This window comes from Anopheles ziemanni, chromosome 2, assembly GCF_943734765.1.
Source record: "Anopheles ziemanni chromosome 2, idAnoZiCoDA_A2_x.2, whole genome shotgun sequence".
In the NCBI taxonomy this organism is placed as follows: Eukaryota; Metazoa; Arthropoda; class Insecta; order Diptera; family Culicidae; genus Anopheles; species Anopheles ziemanni.
The window spans coordinates 10,061,158-10,069,449 of record NC_080705.1 but is presented as its reverse complement, the minus strand read 5'-3'; positions in this window follow the sequence as shown (position 1 = coordinate 10,069,449).

Here is an 8,292-nt window from a genome sequence, read left to right as displayed (position 1 = left end):
TTAATCATCAATCGGTGAGGCATCGCTGCGAGACTGTATTAGTGTGAATTCCTTCTTTTTTTTTGCTTCCCACCACAATCTTATCTCCCAGCAAGCGTAAGCTGCGCCACTGTGTTCGCGAATACCGGACCGGGACAGGATTTGCATACAATATGTGTAAGTAATGGGATGTTGTGTAGATATTTTGTCTTACGGAACCATTCTGCAAGATTCTCGTGCGTTCCGTTCCGACATCGCCAGCGGGGGAGTGTTTACGGTTCTGCATTCCACCGATCGGCCATCCCAGGTGGGAACGCTCGGAACTCCGACCGACCTGGGCCCCGAAACCCGAAAACGATTATTAAAATTGCACAACATCAGTACAAAGCCTCGACGAGGAAGACGCCACGCGGGAGGTGGCTTGACGCTGACGACGACGACGACGGTGGGAACTAAAACCGGTGCCGATGTTCAAGATGCGCGCAGCACCGGTGCCTCGAAGTCCTGCGCAATAGAGAGTGCGAATTTGGTGCGATCCTCCTCCCCGGCCGGCGGACCGGGGAATGATGATGACATGCCCAAGGAACCCAACGGGAGGGTAATCTCGGCGAAAGAAGATAAACCGAAAACCGAACGATAAATCATCGTGACACCCTCAAGCGGATTCTGTCGTGGTATCGATTTGCGGATTTCTGAAGAGCGCCCGGGATGCAGTTCGGTCTGACCGCGCCGGACCCTAATGAAACTGGCCACATGGAAATGCTGATTGCTTCGACGGGCTGCAACGCGACGCTTAATTCGCAACCGATTTGCTTGCAGACGGTGGGCGAAGGGCGATGAGGGAGGGAAGTTTTTTAACTCTTTACATAATTTCCAATCCCTTCCGGCTGCTCAATAAACACGAAACATGTTTCCAAATTTTACGATGCACAACGGATAAGTTCGTTTTTAAATTTTAAGCTGTTCAGTCATTTGTTCGGTCCAGAATGTTTAGTTATCCTGGAATGTTAAATATTAATATGATACATGTACCTGTAACATGTCTGGAAGCTTTTATATGTTTACGTTGGAGCAAGTATTTCGAACCATTTCGTAAGGAGTAGTACTTTGCCCTCTCCCGTTTGATGTTAGCAAATTTAGAAAAATGGCTTGAGTGCTTGTCAAATTCATTTTATTGTCAGTTTTATTTGTTCAAGATCATGCATTTATTGTCAGTTTTATTTGTTCAAGATCATTATGCACAAGAACAATAAATATTTATACAAGAAACAATTCGGTATTCAGCGAACGCATTGATGATGTTAGCTAATTATTTTCCAAAACATTGTAACTAATTCAAAACCTGATATGTAAGTAAAAAGTAGATAAACGTAACAAACTTATCACAATTTGGTATAAACACATGGCGACCGGGTTAAAACGATACTTTTTTTTTGACACATAGGAACGAATCAAAATATGTAAAAAGAAACTGTACTTATAGGGTAACTGTACCAATAGTGGTGCACTTAGTAATGTAAATACCAATTAGGTGTAATTTATGAGTGTTAAGACAACAATATTCTACATATTTGAATCAATTATGATCGAAACATGACTTTTCTTCTGAAAAACATCTATTTTCACCGTAAACCATACAAAATACACGAAAAAAAGCGTATTTTTCTTCCTAGTCGGTTGCTCCTATTATGGTGGTATGGTTCCTATAGTTGTGGTATCGTGTTCCTATAGTGGTGGTAGTACGAAAAACTTGAATATATTTTTACTATTACTTATTTTTGAAGCATATTTCAAACAGAACGGTAAAATACTCCTTGACCAATGCGTTGTCATTGAAAAGACTGTATTGTTTTACCGAAATATGTCCAATTTTAATTCATAAAAAATGCTCTGAATATTACAGCTAAAACTATAGTATGTGCTTTATAGCGTATCCTTCGCCCGCTTTCTTTTTTCTTTCCTCTGCTTCTTCTGCTGAGCCTTCTCTCCAGTTCCGCTTTGTTTATTTTGCAGAAACAGATTAAAATCACTAAATTTACCTGATTATATTGGCCAAAACCGGAATAAAACTAAAATATACTTGTGAAAAAATCTATGGCTACTATAGGAACAACTTGGATTTTTGTGCCTATAGTGGCACTATAGTAAAAACTATAAAAATATAATAAAATTATGCTAAAATGCACTAAGTTCGTATAAATCAATAATATTAGAGTATGTATGTAGCGAAATCATATGGTTTTAATGATTTTGCAGTGATTTATAGCCTTAAAGAAATCATGATTTTCGTTATAGATTCTTAAGGAATGCAGCATGTTGGGACAACCTGTTTTGAAAATATGAATTTTGGAGCTTCTATATTACGGAATGAGAAGGTTCATCTTTTTAACACTCCGCAGAAGATCAAAGAACATTTCATAGAAGAACAAATAACTCCATTGTATATATATCGGCGTAGAGCTAGGATTTTATTCCACTACAACCACTATTGGTACTAGCTCCACTATGGGTGCACTTACCCTACAAATGATATAAAATGTTAATACAAATACAGCTTGCCATCAAACATGTCTTGACAAATCAGCTCTATATGTTGATAAGTATTGGAATGAAGGAGTTTTGTCTATTGAAAAATGCGATGTTGCAAACGAAAACAGAGCCTTATATTGTGACATACATGAAAGTCCGCACCGGCACAAGGCCTTACACAGTTAATCATCTCTAAATATAGTCTTTCTTACAGTAATTCCTACCCCTAGCATCGCCATCTATTTACAACCGCTAGACTAACCCCTAACAAGTTTCGGTAGCGTATCTCCTGGCCCGGTGACCAAAACACGCGCCCGGCAAACTGTTTGTCCAGCTGGTCCAGCTACTCCCAAAGCTGGCGGACGCTAACAATGCGAGGCCGAAGCCGTTGCGAACTAAATTTAGCACTTTGCGTACTTATCTCCTACTGAAAAAGAAGCGCGATTGTATCGAAACATTTTAGACGGAATCCGTGGTCGGTCTGGTGAGGTGAAAAATAGACTATGTAGCAAAACTGAAAGCGACAACATCTGCGATACCTCTGGAACATGCAATCAAACAATCGATTGTTCCATAACGGGGTGAGGCAAAGTTCACCTGTTCTTGAAAATATAAAGATCGGACTGTCTCCCATCTGTGTTGGCCCTAGTAAGTGTACGAAAAATAAGGCGACATACTTTAGGGGATATTTGACATTTCGTTGTTGTCTGGAAAATGATAAAATGATGATAGAATGAAATGATTAAACAACGAAAAATAACAATCATAAACACACACAATGAAAAAACGCTTAAAATAACACGATAAGTAGCAAAAATGATAATTCCTTTCATATTAGTCGGTACGATTGGAAACAGCAAAGGACAACTTTGCCGTACAATAAAGGGCAAAGTAGAGCAAAATCGTTGTTTATTTCACAGCAACTGTTCGTTGGTGCAGTATCCGTTTCATCTTCTCGGATTCCGTCGAAACGGTTGCTGATGATGTCGCGCTCGAAGGACATCGTACCGTATTCCGACGCATCGGTCCGGACAGAAGAAACGGTGCTTGTTTGCGGAATTGTTTACCATCGTTTTCGCTGTCACCGGTGTTGTGGCCTCTGGCGGTGTCGCCAGCGTTTTCCCCTTGGCATGTGCGGGGGGGGGGGAAAGGTTTTCCTCGAGAACATTGTTGGCGAGATGTTTCCACTGATGCGAGATGCGATTGTGTTGTGTTTGAGCTAGGTGAACCCGGGCGGCGGCCCAGCTGTTCAATCCGTGTGTTCCGTCCGTCCGACTATAATGTCGCATGGACAGGGTCTACCCCTGCCCTGTTTGTTTCTTCGGTAGCAAAAGCCAACAAATCCATTTCCGTGGAAACGGTCCACTGAGAGATCCACCGAGGCACCTGTGTCAAGGGCACTGTGGTGCGGATGATGATGATGACGATGTTGGGTTGATCGTGCGTCGAGTGAGGGATTCGGATGGAAGGATTCCGTTCCCATTAAGTGGCTAGCCGGCAACCATGCATTTCTCTGCGATACATCCACGCATCTCCCCGCCCCCGGGGGAAGATATGTTCAACCGCCCACAGCGACACTCGCCTTTGACGTCAATTGTTAGTTGCGGCATCGAGAGGATGATTGTTGTGCACCGCCTGGAAGTAGCCCGGGTTTTGTCTTCCCGTTAGCCAGTTTGTCAAGTGGTAGGTGTTGAGAAGTGCACCAACGGCAGTGAAAGAAGAGAGCATATCACCGACATAACAATACAGGAGAATCCTCTACTCGAGACGATGTTTTCAACTGAAACCGTTAATTTTACGTTGCAAAACGGAAAAAGGAGCTGAAAATAGACGGTGCATTACTAAGAAAATCTTATTTTCAAGTAATCGTAAGTGATTAGTGTTGTTCTTTTAAATTGATATATAGTTAGGAAGATATTATGTTACCGCATTTATTAAGATTTTATTTTGCGACAAAAGAATGAAATGGATTTGCAATACACATAACCAACAAATAAATTTCTTATATATCGTTCTACATATGATTATTATTAGTTCTATGTTTGTTTAGTATTTTGAAGTAACCACTATAATCACTTACAAATACCTCTTTATAATTTTTAATAGGTTCACATTGTTGCTTCACACTAGTCACGAAATCCCGAACAAAACCAGATGTAATCGGTTTGGCGATCTTCAATTAGGAAATAAGTTTGAACCATATTATTTAAAAATGATATTATTTACATTACGAGCCCCTGTGAACATGAAACGGTTCAAAGGAATCGGTACGAGTAGTTATAAATTATCCGCCGTAAATTTGTTAATCCGCGAGTGAAGCGCAATGGTCCGCGGACTATAGGGTTAGCGTTCATAATTAATATTTTTTATTGCCGTATTCTTGTTTACGACTTAACAACTTGAAACAGATTTCTCCTAGAAAGGAACCGCAACGGGTTCCGCCCGATCGCGTGACCTTCTTCCTCCGTTTCATGTTTTGGTTGGAGATATTTGCCTGCAACGGGACGAAGGGGAAAATAACCCCGCCCGGTGTATGATTTGTGGATAGCGAAAGGGTTTTTCTGCCCCACAAAAACCGGCTCCGACCAAGCCCGGCCGGTAGCGAACTTGCAACCGAACACTTCCGTCCTCTGCTCGATTTTCCACGCTTAGACCCGCACCGCCTGTTTATCCAGCACCCAGACCCAGACTCCAGAAGCCCCCGAAAGCAACGTGACCGGGTGTTTGTTTGATCTAGTTTGATTAATTGGTGTTTCACGCGATCGCCCTCTGATCTCCGGCCAGGAAAAGCTGCCCCCTCTCCCTTTTCCCGTCCTCCCTCACGACCACGAAACAAGGCACGTAGCACATCGAGCACATGTGAAAATCGTTACCATATGCCGGCGTGGGGCAAGATGTTTTTCGTGGCGTTTTGCTTTCCCACCGCCGGAAAATGTGCTCAATGGAGTGTGGAAATTTGCCATTCGTGGCCATATGGACCGGGCGCGCACGGAGCGGAGTCGTGGGGGAGTTTATTGTTTTTGTTGTGAGTGTGAATATTTGAATGGGTTCAGTCGCTTCTTGGCAGCCACAAGACGCATCCCCTCAAACACTCGCAGCGTGTGGCGGACGCTCGACGAGCTCGGGTGATACTAATTTTGTTTTTACGCATCCCTTGCGAGCGAGGGGCCCACCACCATGATCTCCTCTAGCGTTTTCACTACGAGCCGCTACGCAACCGAGAGAAAATCGAAAAAGGGAAATCCTAGCGTAGCGTTCCGAAACCCGCCGAGAAGTTGTATATTGTCGGAGACTTTGCCAAGAGCCAGCTGTGAAAATAAACAGTGAGGGCAAAAAAACACTTCCATATTTCAACGGTCCAATCTGCGGCTTCTTCGGCCTTCCTCCCGGGGCATCGCTTCTAGCCATCCTCCAAAAGGGAGGCTGACGTGTGTTGTACTCTGCACTTACGAGCACAGGACAGCTTTCCGCGAACAGGAAAAGAGTGGGTACGATCATTTGCACAGTTGGCACAACACGCTTCAAACACATCAAACCCAATTCCTGGAATACGTGATCCGAGGGACGATAACACGGCAATTCGCATTGGCGCAAAGCGGGGGATGATCGTCAATTCTCGGAATTCGAGTCATCGAACGCGACACGAAAGGCGGCCCAAAATTTTCCAGCCTCCTTTCGATGCGATGCGACGGGATGTCACCTGCAGCCTTACTCGGGCACGTGTTTCGAGGTCTAGACTTTGTTCAAAACAAATCAAATGCAAACAATTCTGCAAACCGTTACTACGACTTGAAAACATGATGACTTATCCGATATGAAGCGAAACGCGGGTGCGTTAAGATAGTAAAGAAGTGACTTACTATTTTAGGTCTGGTAATAGTGATTACTTACCCAGCTATTCTTGTTCTTCATGGCATAACGACCGTCTTAGTCATGCCTGTTCGTTAAGGGTTTACTAAACATTTCCCTTTGTGTACGTGGTACGTCAGTCCTCTTGTACAGGGGAGGGTCCGATCTCGGTTCTAACCGGCGCTACCGCTCGGCAGTCGCGGACCTCCAACGAGTGTTGAGCGTTTGACGAGTCAGAAAGCGAAGCCGGGAATCACCGTCAGAGATAACATAATCAGTTCACGCTCTCGACTCATCTTTTGGTAAGAGCTGTTGTGTACCATAAAGCTATGGATCACTCAGGAAGAATATGTTTTTGCCAAATATGCTTGCTATTAATTGGCTCAGTGTTGGTGACGATTGTGCACGCGTTATCGCTCAGAACACATTATCAGAAAAAGTTCTTTGCATTTCTTGCCTTTCCGAGCCAAACGAATTCGCACGATCCTCAGTCGTGTTTCATCTTTCGTTCTGATTGTGCGTTTGAGTGCTTTGAATTACAGCAAATTGAAAGTCATGCATAATAGTAGTTATATGTTGGTGCTATGTTTTGGTGTAGTTTTATCAGCCCGGCTGACAATGGCAATTGGAGGTTTCGAGATGGAGCTTTTAATGACAAAGCTCGATTACTTGCAAGACAAATTGCAAGAGGTGGAAAACACTATGAAGACAGCTATGGAGAGTTCGCTGAAGGTGAATTGAAATCTTACGAATTCAGTTATATGCCAAAAGGTTATCGAGGAATATTACAATTTTTTATAGGAAGTGGAACAACGTTTGCTAGAGAAGCTAACCGAACATGAAAAGCAAATCGGAACAAAAATGCACGCATTGGAAAACTCTCTGAAAAAGGAAAGGAAACGTGCAAATGGTGTTGGCGATACGGTCTAGAAAATTAAAATGATTAACTTTTTTGATTTGCAGATTGTTAAGACAAGCCATGAGAATACACAAACCAACTTAGAAGAAGTGAAGAATCAGTTGATTTCCAGGATGGACAACATGCAGCTACAACTGACGGCTGAAACAAAAACCATCCAGGAAAAGACCCAAACTGAGCTCAAGGAGCTTGGAGAGAACAAAAAAACTCTCGACATGTTGACGGATTCGGTACGCAATATAAATACGCAAGCAAAATTAAACACTAGGATGCTTAGCTTAATGCCTAAGTTCGATGGTGGCTGGACAGTAATCCAGCATAGGTATGACGGTTCAGTTGACTTTTATAGGAACTGGACGGAGTATCGTAATGGATTCGGGAATGTAAATGGCGAATTCTGGCTCGGGCTAGAATACGTGCATCAAATTACCAAAAACCGACCGCATGAACTGCTGGTGGAAATGAAAGATTTTCATGGAAACTACGGGTACGCTAGGTATGGAGAGTTTGAGATAGGGGACGAATCGGAAAAGTATAAGCTGAAGAAGTTAGGGACATACTCAGGGACAGCAGGAGATTCGATGCGAATCCACAAGAATCAAAAGTTTACCACATTCGATCGCGACAATGACGAATGGGATGGCATTAATTGTGCTGAGAATAGGCACGGAGCCTGGTGGTACAAGTACTGTCACCATTCCAATTTGAACGGGCGTTATCGAAACACAACATTTGATTGGAGTGCGATGTCGTGGTACCATTTCAAAAATGAATGGCGTGGTTTGTCTTACTCGCGAATGATGATTCGCGATATCATTAATTAACGCAAACATAAAGCGATTACCTCATCAGTGAAGATGCTCATCATCTGCAGCATCGTTGCTTCCTCTCTCCCTTCTCTTCTACAAAATTAAAATAGTAATAGAAAATTTGTTACAAGCATAAAAAACACACGTCTAGCTTATATGTAAAAACTAATCTGAACTACTTTTCTTGCCAGTTACATAGTTGGGTAA